Genomic DNA, 24,225 nt, shown 5'->3' on the forward strand with positions numbered 1-24,225 from the left:
CTTTCGAGTTGTGTAAAATCCTTTGGCAGAGGTCTTGGAATGGTCAGATGCCCTTTAAAAATTACCCCAATCTATTCGATTTATTTGTATTTCGATAAGAAAGGTCACTGTACTTGTGGGGCAAGAGAAGGCTCTTCTATGCTAGATAACTCCCCAAGCTAGGTACTTGTTGCAAATTGCCATATTAAAAATAGTCTTCTTCCTACATCCTTTTATAGATAATGGTAAATTCATGGAAATGGCATTGACTTTGTAATCTATGGACATGGGGTACTCTATTATGTTAAGTTTCTAAGTTTACTTAGTTAGAAACCCTCCATGCACTTTATCTAATTTATTCCTACCTACTTGTTATTTTACTTAACAAGTTATTTACAATGTAAATACTGAAAATAAACACTAATGCATGCTCAACATATTACAGATCAGCAACTAAAGGAAACAGAAACAATCACACCATATGACACCATTATTTTTGGACTAATGTCCCCGAAAAAACCCAATGTGGGAAAACCGGTGCAGCTATCTGAGGGTTTTCTTATTAAGCAATATCAGAGTACAATCTGGGTGCTGAAACTGGCCTACCCAACAGAGAATTTCCTTGGCAGTAATACCTCTCAGTTTTTGACAAATCTCTTGGTTGAAACCCCGGATAAACCTTCCGGCAACTACTCAGCACAAATCTGCCCCAGAAACCCCAACGTCAGCCTCTCTCTGGACTGCGTCAGCCCCTCTCTTCCCAGCGTTGGTCCTGCATCACCCCAGATTGGTCTGCGTCAGCCTTAGGAGGCCTTGCGTCAGCCCTCTAGCCCTCTGCGTCAACAACGCTGGCCTCTCTGAGGCTCTGCGTAGCTCCCAGCTGCCTTTGCGTGAGCCCTGGCTGGCTCTACGTCACTCTCCCCGGCTACTGCGCTGCTCTCCCGGCACTATCTCTGCCTCTCTGTACTCAAATGCCCCTCAGCTGCATCTCCCGATCACTAATTCTATCTCTCTTAGCAAACCCTGCTCTAGAGAATAGAATGATTGATCACTTTGGTGTACTCTCCAAGTGACCCTCAAGCCCCCTCTTATACTTTTCTCATTGACATATCAACTGCCAAGATTAAGTCCCTCACCAATAGCTAAGATTAGATCTGGCTTGATCCATGTTTTTTGGACCATTCTAACACAGTTTCATATTAATTCACATTAATATTTTAATTTCCCTAAGTTTAGACTTAGGGACTCCATTAAAAATATTAATTATTTTAATATCTCCTGAACTGTTTAGGATCTGCCCAAACCCTTTCTGGGTATTGGAGATCTCATGTGCCCCAACCTCTCCACCAAATTTTGTGGCTAGAGCACATCTGATGCTACCCCAAATCAACATATTAGGTATCAAAAATCTTCCATTCTTCTATCCCTCAAAACTCTTAAGTGCTTTGATGATTGATTTTTCATGTACTGAAGTGCCTGCATGGCTATCTATTACTTCCATGATATGTAAATGCCTAATAAATGCTTTCTAGACATTGGCTAGTGTTTTGTTTATATGGACATTGCTGTTTCCAAAGCTTTCCCTTTTTCTAGTGTGATTGGGCCCTGTTACCCACTCAAATGTGGGTAATCCCATAGTATAATTTCTTTTCCTTTGGACAGCCATAGATTGCTCAATACATGATATCATGCCATGATCCTCCACCATTTGCACTGGTTAGACACCTCTCACCATTCGAGATACCTCTTGAAGGAAGGTTGGTCATCATTCGGCAAGTACTTTAACCATCTTGTTATCATGTGCTTGTATTTAATGTTTTGGGCATTCTAACATGGATTAATGGGTAATTTTGATGATTGACCAATCTTGACTATGACCTTGTTCTCTCACTTCACTAGGGAGGTATTTTTTGACAGTAGTCTAGTGGAACCTCCTCTAAGGCCTTAAGGTTATAGGAGTACTACTACTTGAGAGACTTGAATTGAAGTAACGTGTCCATGATATTCCATACTTACCACTTTCCATCCTTCCCCAAATTTCATCTCTATTCTTCAGGCTTGTGGTCATTGGTTCATTGGGATTGGTGCCCTCTTATCCTCATCCTTCAATTTGGGCCGAAAACATTGCCTTGGAGTTGATGCATCTAAAAGAATATTAAAAGCATAAAATGACCACGATGAAAGGAAAAAAAAGTTAAAATGCAAAAGATGGGTTGGACAATGATTAGTGCATGGGAAAAATCCTAGCTTGAGCTCTACCCTCCTCATTAGCCATCACCTAGTTCCTTGTGCATTTGATGCTCCATCACATAAATAAAGGAACTCTTGAATGTCCCAATCTTGATGAGTGAGAAACTGACTCATCATTAAGGGGTGAATAAATGCTAAATCATTAAAAGCAAGCTTGGGCTCCTAAACTATGCTCCCATTCAAAACATTATAAAAAAAGAAGTAAAAGGCACACCAAAGGGGTGGAAAAAGTTGGCTGAAGAAAGGGGTAACTCATCCCTCCAAAATTTGCTCCCTCCTTACATCTATACACTTAGGATGATGGATCTCCATCAGCTAGTCACATGGCCATGGCACCTTGCCCCGAAGTCCTTCCCCTCCATTCCCACTACTATCACAAGAAATTATGGATTGAAGGGTTGACGTAGAGGCTAATACATGTCACCTCCCCTTAGGGGTTGGAAACACCTAATAGGGTTGACTATCTAGCTATCCCTAACACAAGTAGGGAACATTTTTATGGGACTTGGTCTAGTTAGATATTTGAAGATGATCTCAGTTTGAAGTGTTATTATGCCCTTAACAATTAAGCAAGATTGCCTCGGAGCAGGAGCGGGGAGCGACATTTTCAAAAGCTCCCTGGTCGGGAGCAAAATTTTATATAATATATATTTTTATATATTTTGAAGCATATATGTCAACAAAAGCATGTAGAATGATGAATTAGATATAAAAAATATAAAACATGGATTAAACCATATAACATCAATCATCTAGATGTTATAATCTTCATCAACCACATGTCTACAAGTTACAAATTCTCATTTATATAGCATGTAAGGGTGCACATAATCAAAATAGCATCGAGTGCAATCCATCATTGAATAAAAAATACATCAACAAATGGGCTCTAGATGGCCTCTAGCATCCAAAAAAATCATGCTACAATAAACCTACATATCATCAAAATCATTGCCTATCTTGGGATCTTTGTCATTAATATCACCCTCTAGGCATTAACATAAGATAGAAAAAATGTAGCATGTCAAGTCAAGATTTTGTTTGAGTGATGGGTACATTTTTAGTAGGGTCGTGATAGAGGAGTTCGATGGTCAATGTCACTAACATCAAGGTACAGAGAGGGCGTGGTGCTCTTGATTAAATACAAGTTCCATACCCTAGTACATGACAAAATCCAATGGAAACATTGCAATCCCCCTAATCTCGAAATCTTGAAAAACTGATAAGTCTGCTGGATTTTGAGTGAGATCCAAAATTCTACTTTCTCCATATGAAATCCAATGAGGTTAGAATCTGAGTCATTTTATGGTAATGTCAAAAATTTAAGTAAAATGATGAAAATGAAAAATAAAGGAGAATGTCACTTTTACTTTAAGAATTTAATATTACCATGAATTGCATATCAACACTAGGGCCATAGGCTTGAATATTAGGTTGCCCCACTCAAAAACTCTTGTTTCTTTGAAAAACTTTGGGTTTGGAACATCTTTGTCATTTTTTTTGGCGAAGAAAGTCAAGGAGCAAATTTTGTTTTGTGGGAGCGCACTTCTGGCTTGCTCCGATGTGCTCCCGCCCGGAGCGCACTTTAGGACCAGATTCGAGGCAGGGAGCACTCCCCCACAACCTTGCAATTAAGTATGGTCCACTATGATTCATATTGAGATAGTTTTACTGGGTGGTTCTTCACATCGCAACAAAGGCCTTTGAGGGCACATTACATCACTCCACTAGACATCATGTGTCGGCCATTTTGCACATTCTAGAGAGTAATGATGACCTTGCAGATGTAGTGTTACTCCTCTAGAGTAGAGCGTTTGACACTTTGATGGTTCATATGATGATTAACACCCCAGAGTACCAATACATGTTGAAACGTTGAGCTTCTCTTGCTTGGTGTTGGATTTACTTAATATTGTACCTAGCGGACCCAAGATGCCCCTAGGCTGGCCTTGACACTGTTTGATTAGCATTATTTTGTTTGAAGCTTAGATGATGATGGTCATCCCCGGAATGGCAAGGGAGGACTTGAACTCATTCTTGGAGCCTCAATGCTAGAGAGAAATAGTGCCATGTCACCCATCTAGCCCTTGAGAGGGTGACGTAGGGCACCTAGAGCATGGTTTTTGGACATGGAGGCATTTTGAGGCACTTCTTGAGGCTTCCCCTTAGGATTTGGAGTTGATTATGATGATGGGGCATCTCCTTAGCCCATTCCACACCTTGTGGAATTTATTGCTCAAAATGGAGATGATGTCATGCTTTTGGAGGCTATCAGCCCACGTGTGGACATTTATGGCATTACTTTATTGTTTTGAGCTATGGGGTTGGGTTGTAACCCCTTGTCTTGTCAAAAAATCAAAGTCAAACTTGTTTTAGGGCTTGTAGGTTTAATTATTTGTAAAAGTGCGGGCATAGACCTCATATAAATAGAGGATCCCTCAAGTTCTTCTTTTCATCATCACACATGTGAATTCAACCTCCTCAGAGGCCTTGTCTATTTCTCTACTCGGTAAAAATGTGATCTTTGTGGAGCATCTTTATATTGGAGATTGATTTTTACATTGGAGACATCTTTTTGGGATTGAAAGTGCTAGAAAATCAGAAAGGTAGAAATATTTTCTTATACTTGATAATTACTTGTGATGTTCTTGATTTCTTATTATGTTTCTTTATATCTTCTTTCTTTTAGTTCATTAAGCAATTACCAAACAATAGCACATAAATCAATGGACACCAGATAAAGGCTCACAACCAAGGCCAAAGCCCTCTAGGGGAAAACCCAGTCAGTAATTCTTCCTTCAATAGTTTTTCTGAGATATTACAAGATCTAGACCTTGACAAACTTTCCTCCACTCAACCTTCTTCTTCTCTTGCAAATGATCCTACTTGACCTGGCAGCAGCAGCGGTAGCAACACTTTCTTCGACTTAGTAACTTCGACCTAGCTTTGGAGACTTCGATCTTCACTGAAAGACTTCGATCTTCACTTAGAGACTTCGTTCTTGGCCCAATACAACTGCTTGAGGTAGCAACTTCCAGCACCAACAACTTCAACCTATAGCAGCTGCAACAGGCTACAACATCAACTAGAGAACTTCGATCTTCCAAACCAGGGCACGAGAGAGAGAGAGATAGATGCACCAAAATTTCGCTTTTTCTAACTTCCTTCTCTTAGACCAAACTCACACTCCTTTCTCCTTCTTTTCAACACTTCACACTTTTCCCAACTTCAAGAGATATTGAACTAGCTTGTTGTGAGTGTGTTTCAAATGGAATTCAAACTGCTTCATTTATAGTCCTTTGGTGAGGTCAAATAGCCCTCTTTGAGGCCGACTTGATTATCTTAACGCCGACTTGGTGTGGAGGCAACATAATTCATATTTGACTCAATACTTAACCTTTTTACATGATTCAAAAGCCCAAGAAGGGTCCTTCTAAAAGTACAATGACTCTATTAATTCAGAATAAATCCTAGAAGTCCTCAATGGGGACTTTGACCTAAAACATTATGACCCAAGCATGAAACCCATGCTTTAATAAGTCATAATAATAATAATAATAATTCTTTTCTTTATTCTTTTGACAAGTACATTACATGACTCAAATACATTTAATGAAGACCGAACCTAGTTACATTTTCCAACACCCCCTCTTAACTAAGGAGGTATTCATTATATACAAGTACAAGGAAGATCTCAATTATATGAACCATGAAGAACTTTAGGCACCACAATGCCATGGACTAGATTCCTGACCAGGGCAATCTATCCATTGCTCTCTCAACAGTTTAGGCACCGCAATGCCATGGACTAGATTCCTGACCAAGGCAATCTATTCTTATTGTTCATTTTGTGTTCTAATTATAAGTGATCTAACTAGTAAAAGTAACAATTGAAAAGGAATACTGATTCACCCCTCCTCTTAGTATTTTCAATAGAGAAGGGGTGTAGATCGATCGAGGAGTTGCGGGTTTGCCGGTTGAGAGGAGAGGCGACGCAGGTGATGAAGAAAACGCGAACAGGCGTGAGAGAGCAGCGATTTGCAGGAGCGAGGGTTTGAAAAATTGAAGGAAAAGAGGTTGCGGGTTGGTGAGGAAGAGCTACGGATTAGAGGGAAGGAGTTAATGGAAAATCGAGCTCGAATGCAGGTGGAATGGAGCTCGAGAGGGGTTGATCGCAGTCAATGGAGAGCTCGGTAATGGAGAAAAATGCAGAGGGTGAAGAAGTTGCAGATTCGATGGAGGAATAAGTGGTTTTCTAATTTTTTTTTCGAAATTTGCAGCAAATCAAAACCCTAGGCAACAGAGAAATGGTAGCCTAGAAACTTAATTTTTTTTTTAGAAAATTTTGATTTAAAATGATGTATCCTTTTGCTTTAGATTTATCCTTGAAATCCTTATAAAAATTTCCAGATCTAAAAATTTTAAAACCATTGGACTGCAAAAAATTTAAATAATATCGTTGCAAAGTGATATTGAGGCTAGATCTTACCCTCCAGGGCCTAGATCTGGCTTCAAACAAAAATCTTCCTTCAGATCTACAGTTGCAAATGACAATAACACCCAAAAAGGATATATACAATGATATAAAACCCCAAAAACCAGTTAAATAATTACAATAATCACAGGCTGAAGTAGCCAGATATATCATTATGTCACACTGAATATTTTTTTTGTAATTTTAAAGGAGTTGCTAACTCGAAACCCTCATGCATCAATAAAAAAAATCTTATGATAAGCCCAGGATTAATTTAGCTGGGCTCTTCAGGAAACACAAATTGGGAGTTGGTTGGTCCAACTGAAAACTTCTCCTAACGCCTGAGGATCTAAATCAAGATTTCCTTGCAAAACTCGATCCAACCATTAAAAATTTAGCGAGAAAATAATAATAAACTTAGACAAATAGAGATATCTGTTATTACGTTCAAAATTTAAATTATTATTCAAACCCCAGTGACTGAGTAAGATACCTGTACTCAAAGCACTCTTCAGAAGCTATCATCAATGGCTTTAGGAAAAATTATGCATGAAAATAACACATCTTACAGTGTTCCCATGAAGAGTAACACCAACAGAATTTAACCCCAAAGTCTTTCTTTTATTATCCAAAAAAAAGATTACACCAGAGCTTATTGCTAAACACACGACTCCAAGATCGGATGGATTGACTGACAAATGACTTCCTATTTAAAGATAAATCGTCCAACATCTAGTTCGAGTGATCGTCGTCAAAATGATCACCGTTGTTGATGAAGATTAAAATTGCTTTTAATCTCATTCATCGAAATATTTAAATTTTGAGGAAATTCGAATTTTTTTTAAATGCATTTTAATTAATTCAAAAATAGAATTTTTCAGTTAATTTCCCAAAAAATTTGACTTTGACTTAACTCCCATAAATCAAAGGTTTAAAATTTATCAAAATAATTAATTTACCTTAGTCCCGAGACCTTTTAAAATTTGATTTTTTAGGACCAATGAATTTTGTCTTTGGAGAATTTAAATTTACCTAGGACCTAGAATTAATTAAATTTCTAGTTTAGGATTTTAATTAATTTTTGGCCAGAAAATTTAATTAATTAACCTAAGAGGGGATAAATTATTTTTCCAACCCTCAGGACATTTTACATCATGATTTTCATATTTTTTACATCATAAGGGGGAAAACCCATTTGTAAAAGACCCTCACAGACTACCCATTTATGCGACACAAATATAATCCAACAGACCAAACAATTTGTAATAAAATAACCTAACCAAATAGTTAGGATTATTACCAAATCACTTTTATATAGACTCGATCTAGAACACTAGGACTCGCCTAAGATCCTAGCGACAAAATCCATTCCAGCTTTGGGGTAAGTCTAGAGAGGAATATTTTGCCGACCATCCGAGAATAGATCGGCGAGACAAAAAACCTCCTAGAATGGAGATCGTCACTAGAAAGATAGGTTTACCTAGGTTGTTACATACATGACACAGTTCTGTTGAGATTATTTACATCACATACATGCAGAATGGGTTTACATTATAACACGATGATCACGCTGATGATGATAATTGGACGACATGGACACATCGATCAGGCGATATCACTTTTGCAAAAAGGGGGTGTACTGCGATGGGATCGTTGACACAGAGTGGTCAACATTTGGCTCTACTTGGGGACACGTTGCTGCACCAGAGGAATGTGAGAATCCAGAATCTGTATCCATGCAACACACAAGATAACATAAGTAGCGTCCATCCAAAAATCATCATATAATATTAAAAATATGAAAGATATAAGCTCTTCATTTATTAACTAGTCTAGTAACATGATTAACATAACTCTGACATAACTACAAAATGAAACGCTGAAATGAAAGGGTGTAGGGTTAGGAATACAATACAAAGGATGCCCGGTGACATCAAGTTTACTCTTTGAAGTACAACTTGAGCATTTGGCCATTCGCGGGTAAATCCAGTGGTTCGCCTTCCAACGTGCTCAAATGGAACGAGTTGGGTCCAATAATGCCTCGAATGATGTATGGTCCCAACCACAAACTGTCAAATTTGTTATACTTTCTTGTTTTTTCATTCTTTCGGTCCCACAATAAGACCATATCTCCAACTTGCAAAGATCTAGGACGAGATTTTTTGTCAAAGCTTTTCTTAATGTTAGATTGATTCTTATACATATTATCAAAAGCCTTGCTATGAGTTTCATGCAATCTTTTATACAATTAACTCTCCAAAGTCATAGCTTTCGTCCCACATTCCGTTGTCAAAGCTATATTAACTCAAACTGATTGCTTTACCTATGAGTTCATGGAAAAGCAAGCTTATGCCTTAGTTAAATCTCTTATGCAAGGATCAACTTGTAGCGTTGGATGAAACTCATAGGAAGGCTTTTGATAATATGTATAAGAATCAATCTAACATTAAGAAAAGCTTTGACAAAAAATCTCGTCCAAGATCTTTGCAAGTTGGAGATATGGTCTTATTGTGGGACCGAAAGAATGAAAAAACAAGAATGCATAACAAATTTGACAGTTTGTGGCTGGGACCATACATCATTCGAGGCATTATTGGACCCAACTCATTCCATTTGAGCACGTTGGAAGGCGAACCACTGGATTTACCCGCGAATGGCCAAATGCTCAAGTTGTACTTCGGAGAGTAAATTTGATGCCACTAGGCATCCTTTGTATTATATTCCTAACCCTACATCCTTTCATTTTAGCATTTCATTTTGTAGTTATGTCAAATTTATGTTTTTCATGTTAATAGACTAGTTAATAAATGAAGAGCTTATATCTTTCATGTGTTTAATATTATATGATGATTTTTGGATGGACGTTACTTATGTTATCTTGTGTGTTGCGTGGATACAGATTGTGGATTCTCACATTCCTCCGGTGCAGCAACGTGTCCCCAAGTAGAGCGAAATGTTGACCACTCTGTGTCAACGATCCCATAGCAGGACACCTCGCTTTTTGCAAAAGGGATATCACCTGATAGTTGTGTCCGTGCCGTCCAATTATCATCATCAGCGTGATCATCGTGTTATAATGTAAATCCATTCTGCATGTATGTGATGTAAATAATTTTAGCAGAACTGTGTCATGTATGTGACAATCTAGGTAAACCTACCTTTCTAGTGATGATCTCCATTCTAGGTGGTTTTCTGTCTCACCGATCCATTTTCGGATGGTCAGCAGAGTATTACCCTCTAGACTTACCCCAAAGCTAGAATGGATTTTGTCGCTAGGATCTTAGGCGAGTCCTAGTGTTCTAGATCGAGTCTATATAAAAGTGATTTGGTAATAATCCTAACTATTTGGTTAGGTTATTTTATTACAAATTGTTTGGTTTGTTGGATTATATTTGTGTCGCATAAATGGGTAGTCTGTGAAGGTCTTTACAAATCGGTTTTCCCTCTTATGATGTAAAAAATATGAAAATCATAATGTAAAGTGTCCTGAGTGTTGGAAAAATAATTTATCCCCTCATAGGTTAATTAATTAAATTCTCTGGCCTAAAATTAATTAAAATCCTAAACCAGAAATTTAATTAATTCTAGGATCTAGATAAATTTAAATTCTCCAAAGGTAAAATTCATCGGTCCTAAAAAATCAAATTTTAAAAGGTCTCAGGACTAAGGTAAATTAATTATTTTGATAAATTTTAAACCTTTGATTTCTGGGGGTTAAGTCAAAGTCAATTTTTGGGGGAATTTAACCAGTGTGGAAAAAGTCTGCAAAAAATCCCGATTTAATCCTAAAAACGCGATTTTTTGAACTAAACGATTTAATCCCCCAACTTTTTGGCGACTTTTTCACAAAGGAAAAAATCCCGATTTTTTCCTTATACTCCTGATTTAATCGGGAGTCGACCCAAAAAGTCCGCCTCCCTTCCCAGGCCGCGGATAAAGAGGCCGCAAAGGTGAAAAAACTGTCAATTGAAGCTTCCATCCATGCATTTTCAAGTTATTGCATTGTATTGTTTGTCATACTTCTTGCGAGCATAACAGTCTCATTTGTAATCTGTTAGTTTTGAGGTTAAGATATGTTTTTGTTTTCCAAGGAAAACCAAATCTTTATACTTCATATTTCTAGTTAGAAAGCATACATTGGCTAAGCCTCCAGGCTTTCAGTGATCCAAACTCTAAAAGCCACTGCCCCTTCAAAAGATTACAAAAGTACCAAAAGGACAGGCATACAACAGTCTTCCGTAGAAAGAACCCCACACCATCAAAAACATTGTTACAGTTGTTGAATGCTTCCAGAAGAAACAACAAAGAGGAGGTCATGAAGATCAAATAGCAACAACCTGTCCAAAAAAAACAAAACCAGTGCCTCAAAAAAGAACCCATTTTTTAGACAGGGACAAAGTACCTGTGAAATCTTGTGACAACAAAGATCCTTCCTGCAATGAGAGCACGTTTTGAAAGGGAATCTTCTTTAGTGGTGAACTCCCTATAAATGTGGGGAAAGGTTATGTATCAGAAGTGGATTTTACTTCCAAGAGTTTTTGAATAATAGATGCCAAGGCTAGGTTAGTAATCTGACATCTACTGTTTTCTCAGAAAATAAGCAGCTTGGAGTCATCAAGCGTTAATTTTCACATCTACTGTGATACTCACTGTTAATTTTCATTGGACCTACCGCCTAACACCTTATTACCCAAGCAGATTACAATCTACTGAATAAATGCATGACTTATTTCTTAATACAATTAGCGGAAACAAAAATAAAAAGGGGAAGAGGATCTCAGTGACTGATTACTTGATGACTTTTAGATGACTCATGATATACATTTATTATATTTTTTGTTGATATTTTGACTCTTGAGAGTTGAGACTCAGATAGGACCCAAAATTCAGGAGTTGAATCACTATTTTGATATGTGATGTAGCACTAGACTTCATATACATATTATATATTAGCTTTCTTTACATGTTTATGTAAAAATGCATTTATTTGATGTTGTGGATACTCTAGATGTTAAAAAAAATAAAATAAAAATGAATAATTTTGTGTTTTTTTAATTTTGCCGACTTTTTGCAAACTTTTTCAAAAGACTCCCAACTTTGACGAGTTTTTCAACTTTTGGACCCTTGCCAAATTAATCCCTACTTCGACTTTTTCCACATTGAAATTAACTAAAAAATTCTATTTTTGAGTTAATTAAAATGAATTTAAATAAAAATTTCGAATTTCCTCAAAATTTAAATATTTTGATGAATGAGATTAAAAGAAATTTTAATCTTCATCAACGACGGAGATTGCTTTGACGACGATCAATCGAACTAGCCGTTGGAGGATTTATCTTTAAATAGGAATTCATTTGTCAGTCGATCCATCTGATCTTGGAGTCGTGTGTTTAGCAAGAAGCTCTGGTGTAATCTTTTTTCTGGATAATAAAAGAAAGACTTTGGGGTTAAATTCCGCTGGTTTTACTCTTCATGGGAATACTGTAAGATGTGTTATTTTCATGCATAATTTTTCTTAAAGCCATTGATGATAGCTTCTGAAGAGTGCTTTGAGTATAGGTATCTTGCTCAGTCACATTTTGAACGTAATAACAGGTATCTCTATTTGTCTAAGTTTTATTATTATATTCTCGCTATATTTTTAATGGCTGGATGGAGTTTTGCAGGGAAATCTTGATTTAGATCCTCAGGTGTTAGGGGAAGTTTTCAGTTGGACCATCCAACTCCCAATTTGTGCTTCCTAAAGAGCCCAACTAAATTAATCCCGGGCTTATCATAAGATTTCTTTTTTATTGATGCATGAGGGTTTCGAGTTAGCAACTCCTTTAAAATTACAAAAAAAAAATCTGTGTGACATAATGATAGATCTGGCTACTTAGAGCCTTCAACCTGTAATTATTGTAATTATTTAACTAGTTTTTGGGGTTTTATATCATTGTATATATCGTTTCTGGGTGTTATTGTCATTTGCAACTGTAGATCTGAAGGAAGATTTTTGTTTGAAGCCAGATCTAGGCCCTGGAGGGTAAGATCTAGCCTCAATATCACTTTGCAGGGATATTATTCAAATTTTTTGCAGTCCAAGGGTTTTAAAATTCTTAGATTTGGAAATTTTTATAAGGATTTCAAGGATAAATCTACAGCAAAAGGACACATCATTTTAAATCAAATTTTTCTAAAAAAAATTTTAAGTTTCTAGGCTACCATTTCTTTACTGCTTGGGGTTTTTGATTAGCTACAAATTTCGATTTTTTTTTAGAAAACCACTTATTCCTCCATCGAATCTGCAACTTCTTCTCCCTTTGCATTTTTCTCCATTATTGAGCTCTCCATACACTGCCATCAACCCCTCTCAAGCTCCATTCCACCTGCAGTCGAGCTCGATTTTCCATTAACTCCTTCCCTTTGATCCGTAGCTCTTCCTCACCAACCCGCAACCTCTTTTCCTTCAGTTTTTCGAACCCTCGCTCCTGCAAATCACTACTCTCTCACGCCGCCTGTTCACGTCTTCTTCATCACCTGCATCGCCTCTTCTCTCAACCTACAAACCCATAGCTCCTCCTCGTTTGATCTGCACCCTTTTTCTATTGAAAATACTAAGAGGGGGGGTGAATCCATATTCCTTTTCAATTGTTACTTTCACTAGTTAGATCTCTTATAATTAGAACACAAAATGAACAATAAGAATAAATGCTTTTATTAATTTCTTTTTCACAATAAATCATGTATAATGTATATAGGGCTCCAACCCTAGATGAAGACATAGATCTTCAATCTCCCAGGCTCCAACCTATTTCCAAGCACCAACTTGGACTTTTGTGAGGCTCCGACCTCTATGGCATCGACCCTATCTTATCGAAGGCACCAACCTTGACTTTAGAGGCTCCAAATCCCTAGGGCACCAACCCTTCTCTAGTACAGGCTTCAACCTGGTTTCTTGAGGACACCGATCCTCTAGGGCTCCAACCCTATCCTCCAAGGCACCAACCTTGTCTTTTGGAGGTTCCAACCTCTTGGGCTCCAACCCCCTGCAATACTTCGTCAAGATATGTTTGGTAGTAACTCACAGCTCCCAAAATCTTCTTCACCAAGCCCTGTCAATCTTCAGCTTCACTGTAGTCTTCCACTTTAGATCATCAATGACAACCCTGCCATATAGAAGGTGTCACCATTGTTCTTCATGGTACCCAATCAAATCCCCCAAGTTTACTTCATGATGACTTCAGCACAACATTATGTCTCCAAGGATGTTTACAAGGCTTCTTCAAGTCTTACTCATCCACACATCACAGGTTCTAGGTGACTGTTCTTTTCACAGGTCAATAAACTTCAGACCCAAGCTTCAATCTTCCTATGAGCAATAATCCTTCACTGCATCAAACCACTGTTCAAAATATCACACTGCCCAATGCACCATGTTGCACCAAGACTTTAGCAATGACAATCCTTGCACCACACTACACCATTGTCCCATTCTTCATTACCCAATCTGCACCATACTACACCATCTATTTTGCACCATACTTCTTCATCAATTCTGCATCAATGTTTTGCACCACATGTCACCAGTACTTCACCAACACTTCTTCACCACAACTCACCAATTTTGCACCATCTATTCAACAACAATATTCTTGCACCATGCTGCACCAGACCACTATTCAAACTATTCCAATACTTCACTTTACCAATCTGCCTTATTCTGCACCATCACCCTTCTTCATAAACACTTTACTGTAGCATCAAAATTCTTGCACCATGTTACACCAAGTTGTTGTGACTGTCAAGGATGCCACAGGTTCTTTGTTATAGGTTCGAGCCTTCAAAGGCTAACCCCCCCACAAGTTCAGATCTGACCCTTCTTTCCTTAAGTTTGAAATATCACAGATCTGAAATATAGCACTGAGGCTCCACCAGTGATTGTAGCACAGATCCTCACATATATGAGCTATCAATTCAAGCGAAGACAAATATGACTGTCATTGTAATGTATATACAGGTCTGCACAAGTGACTAAGGTAAGGTGAAGTCCGAGCTCCAGAAGGAAATTTATCATAGCAAGTCCGAGAACAGAGAGGCACAGTCAAGCGAAGTTTGTTGAGTACCCTGCACAGGTCCGAAGTAGCACAGCTCCTTAACTGTCACAACAAATGCTTGTCCTCTTCACGCTATCATTGTTCCTTAATTCCCTTATCTTCTAACTGTTCACGAGATGTGAATAGGTCTTTGTTCTGTCCAGAATCCGAGCTGCAATGGAATATAGAACTTTTAAATTTTAATAGAATTTGCCCAAAACACCCAAACAATGATCTCTTTTATTCTCCTCGACCTCCTTACAACGTCTTTGCCTTTTCTGTCCTCCTTTGCTTTTTTTTCTCTTCTTCTGTAGTTCTTTTAATTGATCACCGAAATCTGATTCTAAGAAATGAAGTCTGAAACTTATTTATATTGATTTCGTCCTTTAAAGAGAAGATGTCACTGTTGAGGAATGAGAGCCGACATATGTACGTTAACTCAGGTCGACTTACAATAAAAATATATATTTCTCAATCTTAAAAAATCATTTTATCTTCAACTACTAGGAGTTTGAGGGCAAGTGAGAGCTCATTAGAAAGGGGAAAAATCTTCTTCAAGATGGTGTAGGAGCCAATGTGAAAGGATGCCTCCAAGGTGTCAAAAAATATGTTTCTTTGTGACTGCTCTTGAAATTTTTAGTGCAAAACAGCAAGGTCATTAGGGCTTCTCCATTGTTTGGGACAACATGTCTTTTTCATGGCTTTGTCATAGGATCATAGAGTCATCATGTAGGAGTGTTGTCATCATGATATGTTATTAGCCATGATAGTGCAGTGATATGTTATTAGCCATATGTCATTAGATCATCACAAGGAGAGCTTCTACATCAAGAGTCACTATGAGCATCAATAAGGACTTCTTCATCAAGAGTAAGGACATCATCATGATTTCTAGGGCTTCTTCATCAAGAGCAAGGATACAAGAGGTTATAGTGTTTTCATGGTTAGCTCAAGGACATCTAGGACATTATGAACAATAGGCATCTAGGACAATACTTCTTCTTAGTGGCTTGACATCTTCATTCATGGTATCATTGTCAAACAAGAGTCTTGACATCATCATCTAGAACCAGACATCTCAAGAATATTGACATCTACGTCAATGCCATATTGACATCAATGACAACCTAGATTAACAATCTCCCCCTTTGTCATTGATGGCAATATTCTTGCCTTTTCAACATTCTCTCCCCCTTTGACATCAATGGCAAACGGGGTGCCCAAGTACTCCCCCCTTCAAGCTGCGTATTTTATTTACGAATAGTAGTTCTTCGTAGGTATGTTACTTCCTTTGTCACGATGCTCTTCTTTCTAACAATGTGGTCCATGATAGATGTGCTTAAATTGCTTCATGTGATGAACCAACTCCCCCTGTCTGAACGACCTCCTCTAGCTCATGAAAGATCTTTAATAGTAGTTCATGGATGAATAAGGGATCATGTTCTTCAAAGGAAATGCTCCTGAGAGACGATCTATCAAAGGATGATTGTCCATGTGGCTCATCAAGGATTTCATAGGCCCCATTCACGGATAGCTTTTGCAAGAGTGCTTAATCATCGTAAGCTCCCCCTAATTGTATGCATGGTCTTCTTTTTAGTAGAGCCTCCCCATCAAATACTTGGAATATCGAAGATCGGGTCAACAACATGTGTTGTTGGTTGGAGAGTTCAAGAGAGTTTCGGATTGTATTTGCTTCCTTCTCCATACTTGTGTAACTTTCTTCTCTGGCATGGTTCTAGCTTGTGTAGGAGCCCAAGTCAAGTTACAATCACGTGCCATATGTCCAATGTTATGACACTTGAAGCACTCTATGTTGTTCATGAATAAGAATTCATGACTTCTTCTTGTGAAATTGCTTCTCGGAGATTGATGGGGACCATTATAAGCCCTACAATCTTTTGCCATGTGTCCAAAGTTTGTACAAGCATAACAATAACCAAGAAATATACTTTGGTACCTGGGAGATGGAGATTTCCTTGATGTACTTTTGAAGTCTTTCTGCCTTGAGATCCTTTGATGATAACCATTGCTTCTTGCATCCTTGACACCATCTGCATTTCTTCTTGGAGTAGGATTTCTTCCAATGTCAATTTGACTCTTGCCTTTGCTGGGAGCATCAACATTTCTTCCAGGCTTCCTCACATCCTTGTTGTTTGAAGCATTATCATTCTTGCTTGAGGATTCACCTGCATAACCAAGACCTGATTTATCAAGGGGAGACCTTTGATGACTTAGGATGTCATCTAGGGTTTGAGAACTTTTCAAGTTCTTATTCAGCAAGTCAACTTCCTTTTTAAGAAAGACAATTTCTTCCTTCATTTTCTTGCATTCTTCATCCTTCTTTGATAGAATGATCTCCATTTCTTCCTTCATCTTGGTTGCTTCACATGATTGGGCCTTAAGCAAAGTGATTTCTGATTTTAACTTGGTGATGTCATCATCCTTTTCTTCTAGTTGGCATATCATGGTGTTTCTCTCCTTTTCTGCTTCATCAACTTGTCCTTCTATGAATGTCAAAGCTTCCATCACCTTCTCAGCTCCTTGTGCTTGTTTCCTTGCTTCTTCTAGTTGATTAAGAGATTTAACTAATGAATCAACTCCTGAATCTTGTTTCCTTCCTTATGTCCTGGAATGCTTAAGAGATTTAACTAAGGCATAAGCTTGCTTTTCCATGGTAGTGTAATTAAATTCAGAATTCTGGAGCGCTCTACTCAGGAAAACAGTATGTTGTTTTTGCCAATCTTTATTTTTCTAAAGTAAGACACCAACAATGGTATCCTCAGAAGCAAAAGAGAAAATCATGAAATCCTTGGAATAATCGGGACTGATTAAAACAGGAGCTTTGGCTATAGCATTCTTTATTTCTTGAAAAGCCTTTCTACTGTCTTCTTTCCACAGAAATTTTGCGTCTTTTTTCAGAAGACTTTGAATAGGCTTTGCTAATTCTGCGTAATTCGGAATAAATCTTCTAAGGAAATTTATCTTTCCTAGGAAGGACTGGAGGGATTTTAGATTATAGGGCAGAGGAATCTTTTGAATTGCCTCAACCCTTTTAGGATCAACCTTGATCCCATCCTTTGAAATTATGTGACCAAGTAACTTCCCTTCAGTTACCCCAAAGATAGATTTAGTAGGATTTAAGGAAATGCCAAACTCCCTACATTTGTCAAAAACTTGCCTAAGATGACTTATATGATCAATACAATTCTTAGAAAAAATAGTGAGGTCATCTTGATATATTTCAATGAATTTTCCAATTAAATTCTTAAAAGCATAGTCCATAGCCCTTTGGAAAGTAGCCCCAACTTTCGTTAAATCGAAAGGCATTCTTATGTATTCAAATGTTCCCCATGGTGTGGTGAAAGTTGTTTTATGTCGATCCTCCTTTTTTACCTAGACTTGATTATACCCGAAAAAACCATCTAACAATGACATCATCTTGGATCCCGTCACTCTTTGCAACATGGTCTCCATATTAGGCAAAGGGTAATTATCCTTTTTACAAGCTAAATTAAGGTTTCTAAAATCGACACACAATTGTACCGTTTTTTTCCTAACGATCACCAAATTTGAGCACCATGTAGAATGCCTAGTTTGAGCAATAATGCCAGCAACAAGCATCTTTGTGAGTTCCTTTTGGACTAAGGGAGCCAATTTAGGATTTATTTGTCTAAGTTTCTGACGAAATGGCTTAGCATTTTCATCTTTTAAGGGAATAGTATGTTCCATAACATCTTCCCTATAGCCTTTTAATTCATCATAAGAAAAAGCTAAAACATCCCTATACTCGTGAAGTAAATTTATTAATTTCTTTCTTTCATCATCATTAGTACCTTTACCAATTTTAATAATTCTAGGAACTTTAGATGTACCAATGTTTACTTCAACAAACTCTCCAGGATCAATTTTATTTTCCTCTTTCTTAACAACATCATGCTGGTCAAAGTGTTGCTCAAGAGCAACAACATTCCGAGGAGCAAGATTTAAAATATCTTCATTGTTATTAGGTCCATCCTCCTTAGAATTTACTTGAAAACCCTGAAACTCATCCAAATTGTCTAAGAAGTGAATAATTTGTCTTTTATCATCAAAGACCTGCCAATGCTCAGAATTATCTGGGACAAAAGGTCTAAAAATAATTTCCATCTTAATTTTATCTTCAATTAAATTATCAGATAATTGCATGGTGGAAGCAGCAACAACTAACTCATCAGCCAAACTATTTTGCTCCCTTGGGATAGCTTCAAGGTTAATGGCATCAAAATACTCCATGGTATCCCACACAACGTTTCTATAATTTTTTAATCTCTGATTTTTACATGTAAATTTATTTTTAATTTGCATGATAACTAAATCTGAATCACCCTTGATACTTAGTAGTTTAACTTTCAAAGCTTTTGCCAATTCAATACCCAACAACAAGGCTTCATATTCAACCACATTGTTGGTCGCTTCAAATTCTAACTGATAGGCAAATTTGAAAATATGACGAAGGGGAGATTTTAAGACAATTCCCTCACCTTTACCATGCCTAGATGCTGCACCATCAAAGTATAAATTCCAAACCTTATCTTTTAAATTATCCACTTTTTCTTCAACCTTGGCCTCCAAGGGAACGATAGAATTAGACAAGATAGCATGATTCCCAAGGCTAGGTTGTTCACTTATGATTTCGTTGTGGGGACTTTTAGGATCTTACACATGGAATCTCCTTTCAGGCTCTCTATTTAATTTAAGATATATTTGACCATTAGGGGAAGGAATCATAGCATATGACCAGTTCATTTGTATGCTTCCTCCTAAATCAGAGGCCCATTTCCTAGACAACAACATACCCCAAGCATCAGGCACATCAACCACAACTATGTCCATGACAATCATGATATCAGGGTAGATAGACAGATGGACTTGTAAGTCCTTAATCAACCCATGAACTTCAATTTTCTTCGAATCCATGGCACATATGTTATAGTAAGGCCTAGATATCCTTAAGTTAAGCTGTTCCATGACTCTTTTAGTCATCACACAAGTGGAAGCACCAGAGTCAAGCATGCAGTTATATAAGCGATAATTGTTCACAAGCAAAGCAATGAAGAACAGAGAGTGTTCTTTATTATCAGAATCCATACTCTGCAAGTATATGGGAGCATCTTGATAGAAAGCCTTAGGAGGTTCTTCTTGAGCCACATTTATCTGGGTGCCACTAATAGCATTCAATAACTTAGTCCTTTGGGAGGGGATCTTTAATATTTCAGCGATGGTGACCAAAACTTTAGAGTTATTAAACCAACTTCCTAAATCAATATTCATGCTAGAAGCTGACCTAAAGTTAAGAACTCGAGAATTAACCAGATTATCATTTTGATTTCTCCTTTGATAAGATAACCCCTTGTCCTTAGCGATTTCAAGGATTCGCTTAGGCGGAGGTTTCTCACCAAAGAGTTTAACTAAGACATCAGTTTCTTGACCAAAATTATTGATACTATATGAAGACGCGAAAGGTCTGATGGGTTGACTATTTCCCTTAACCTCTTCCCAATTTTCCTGCAATAAATGATATTCTTTACCAACCACATTTATTTGGTTGCTTGTCCCAAGCATCTCATGATGCATGATTCTCTTGACAACAGGACAAGTGGCTTCTTCTTGAAGCTTATCACATGCTCTACAATAAGGCGGGGTCTCCTCCACAAGATTATTCGTTTCAAGAGGGTGAGGAGGCCTCTGCTCACTAGACTGACCTTTCTTCTGCCAATTATTTCGATTATTATTATTATTCTGACCCCTAGGTTGATGATTTTGCATTTGAGCTCTTTCCATTTGAATCAACCTAGATTGTAATGTGGTTATTTCCTTAGCATGATCAACAATCATCCTAGCTTGATTTAACTCCATATTTTCCAATTTCTTAAGCAATTTTTGCATAGGTTCTTCTTCGGCTTCTTTTTCCTTTCCTTTAGGTTCTTTTAATTTAACAGCAGATCTATCAAACCCAGGAATTTCAGATTTGCCAGAAGCCTTCTTATCTTTTTCCAGCTCTTCAGCTGTGATTTGACAAGCCTTGTAGTCACCAGGCTTGGACCTCCTAAGCTCATAAGAAGTGTCAGGATTGAAAGCATCGAGATAATATTCTAGAAGCATTTTTTCAGTTGGTTTGTAATCAATAGATATCTCTTTAAGCATACCATTAAACCTTTTATTAAATTCTTCACACGTCTCATTTTCTTTCTTTTTAATGATGCTAATAGCTTTTGCTAGAAATTGATCTTCTTTCTTATCACCAAGTTTCTCTCTAAAAGCATTAAGGAGGAAATTAAATGAATCAATGCTATGATCAGGCCTATCCCTAAACCAATCCATAGCATCCTGCTCAAGGGTCAAGACGAAGCGTTTCATTTGCACATCCTCATAATTATGAGCATTAGCGAATTTAGCCCACCAAGTATGAAAAGCATATAAATGATTTTTAACAGTGATTGCATTATTTCCTTGGAAAGCGGGTAACTTGTCTATACCATAGTTGCGGGGGAGTGCCCCCCCCGAACCCGCTCCTGAATCGCGTTCCGGGCGGGAGCGGCTCGGGAGCGCGCTCTCGAAAAAAATTTGCGCTCCCTGCCATTTTCGGGAGCGTTGCAGGGAGCGATCGCTCCATCGCTCCCGGAGCGATTTTTAACGCCCGAGAGCGATCGGGAGCCCCGATCGCTCTCGGGCATTAAAAAATCGCTCCGGGAGCATTTCGACGGGCGCCGAGAGCGATCAGGCGGAAAAAATTTCCGCGGACGCCAAAAAAAATCGAATTTTTTTTTTTTTGTTTGTTTTAAAAGCCCAATGGCCTAAAAAAATTTCATTATCACTTCATTGAGCAAGAGCAAGAGCAAATGAGTGAGGAGCAAGTGCTGAGGAGCGAGGAGCAAGTGCCGAGGAGCGAGGAGCAAGTGCCGAGGAGCGAGGAGCAAGCCTGCAGAGGTAAGTAACTTAGTAATTTAGTTAGTTTAGTTATTTTAATTTAGTTAGGTAGTAATTTAGTTAATTTAATTTAGTTTATTGAGTTTAAAAATCATGAATTTAAATTAAATTAATTAATCCCAATAAATTGAATTAATTTGCAGATGCAAGAATCAAAACCCTACAAACATCAAACACCATGGACCTGTCTATATTTCTTGGCATTTTCCTCTTCCTGGTCCCTTTTATGGTTATTATGGTGCTGGAGAGTAGGAAACTGACGGGCCAAACTGAAGAGGGGGATGAAGAAGCTGGAGAAAGTCAAATTGGTGAAAACCCCGGTGAGGAGGAGCTGGAGGAGGGTGAACATGACCCTCAAAAAACTAAACAAGACCAAACTCCATTGTGGAAATATGTTAAGAGGGCTGAAACAGGGAGAGGGGGTGGAACCACTAAATCTCATTGCCCCCATTGCAACACTGATTACACAGGTTCATACACCCGTGCTAGAAGACACCTCTGCGGGAAAAGGCCATGGGATGGACATTGGAGACAAACAAATAGGAATCAAAACTTGTACAGCGGTGTCAGCAGCGGATAGAGCCAAATACATAAGGGAAGAGGAGGAAGCCCAATACAGATCGAAAAAATCAAGGGGTTTCTTTGAACCAAGCTCACAATCACAAAGAACTCCTTCAGCATCCTCCCAAGGCAGTGGATATGGAGGCACAGGGTCATCATCTTTAAGGCGTAGAACCATATCAGATTTCCTTGATGAGGGGTGTAGGAATGATGTGGATTCAAAGGTTTACAGGTTTCTCTATGCATGTGGGATACCATTCAATGTTCTTCGCTCACCTTATTGGCACGAAATGGTTTCTGCCATAAATGATGCCCCTAAAGGATACAAGAGCCCTGGGTATGACAAGGCAAGGACCGTTGGCCTTGATCATGAAAAAGCAAAAATATCACATTCTTTGAATAGAATGACAAGTTCTTGGACTGACCATGGGGTGTCCATTGTATCTGATGGATGGACAAATGTAAAAGGCAAGCCATTGATAAGTGTTCTTGCTGTGTTTGTTAGTGGTCCCATCTTTCTAACTGCACATGATTACTCAGACAAGTTCAAGACCGCCATCAACATTGCAAAAGCATTACTTGAAACAATTGAGCGTATTGGCCCATACAATGTCATCCAAGTCATCACTGATAATGCTCCTAATTGTAAGGCTGCGGGAGCAATTATTGAGGATAAATAACCCAACATATTTTGGTCTGGATGTTTGGTTCACACATTGAACCTTTCTGTTGCATGATATTGTCAAGAACAAAAATGAACAATACCAATGGATTGGTGATTTGTACAAGAAAGGCAAACAAATGATAAAATTTATTACAAATCATAGCAATACCCATGGCCTTTTCCGCAGTCACTCGAGATTGGAGTTGTTGAAGATTGCGAAGACCAAATTTGGTAGCTATTACCTCACCTTCAGGCGCCTTTTGAAGGTAAGAGAGGCATTAGCTAGCATGGTATCAAGTCCACATTGGAAGGTATTAAAGGAAAGGGCTACAAATGTAGCTGACATGGGAGGTTTTGAAATGGTGGAGGAGGCTGCTCTTGATGGGCAGTTTTGGACAAGTGTGAGGCAGGTATTGGATTTCACCAAGCCAATTTATCACATGATTCGGTTCGCAGATACAGACAAATCAGTGATTGGCGAGGTGTATGAGCAAATGGATACCATGTTGGGGGAAATAAAAGATATTGTTCATAATAGAGATCCCAACTTGTACAAACTGATTCATGATTGTCTGTGTGAACGGTGGAATAGGCTTAATCTTCCACTACATTGCTTGGTGTATATCCTTACGCCAAAATACTACTCTACATCTTGGTTGGGCCAACCCGCAGCAGGGGGTGGGGTTAGTACCAAACCCCATTTAGATCCAGAGGTAACTAAAGGATATTTGGAAGCATTAGAAAAGTTGGTACCTGACAGGGAGGAATGTGCCGCTGTGCGCTTTGAAATAGGCAGATACTTCAGTGGCACTGGTTTGTATGGTAACTTCCATGCAATGGACGACAGAGATAGATTTGATACTCTCACATGGTGGGAAACATATGGCGGCCACGGACTTTTGCCAAAATTGGCAAAAAAAGTTCTTTCACAGGTTGTAAATACTTCTTCTGCAGAGAGGTGTTGGAGCACCTATAGCTACATACATAATGTGAAAAGAAATAGACTCAATGAAAACCGAGCAGAAAGCTTGGTTTATGTGCACTACAACTTGAGGTTATTGAGTCATTACTGTGATCGGGCTTATGAGGATCCCACATATAAAATTTGGGACAATCACCCAGAGGATGACAATTTGGAGGATGGCATTGTACATATTGAAGAACTGGAAGAGGAACTTGTAAGGGATGAAGATGAAGCAACCATGCCACCTCCACCTCCACCTCCACCATCCAGTAGCAGTGCTTGAGGTCCGAGT

At 38.3% G+C, this 24,225-nt stretch overlaps 1 protein-coding gene across 2 annotated transcripts in view; it reads left to right on the forward strand.

Annotated features, from left to right (window-relative positions):
• The window catches only part of LOC149140943 (Cysteinyl-tRNA synthetase, class Ia family protein), a 192,644-nt gene that overhangs the window by 150,551 nt on the left and 17,868 nt on the right, over window positions 1-24,225 (forward strand). The gene's annotated exons all lie outside the window — the stretch shown is intronic.

The sequence above is a fragment of the Pinus tabuliformis genome, chromosome X (assembly GCF_031772625.1).
Source record: "Pinus tabuliformis cultivar Carrire ecotype Pingquan chromosome X, CPIR1, whole genome shotgun sequence".
NCBI lineage: Eukaryota > Viridiplantae > Streptophyta > Pinopsida > Pinales > Pinaceae > Pinus > Pinus tabuliformis.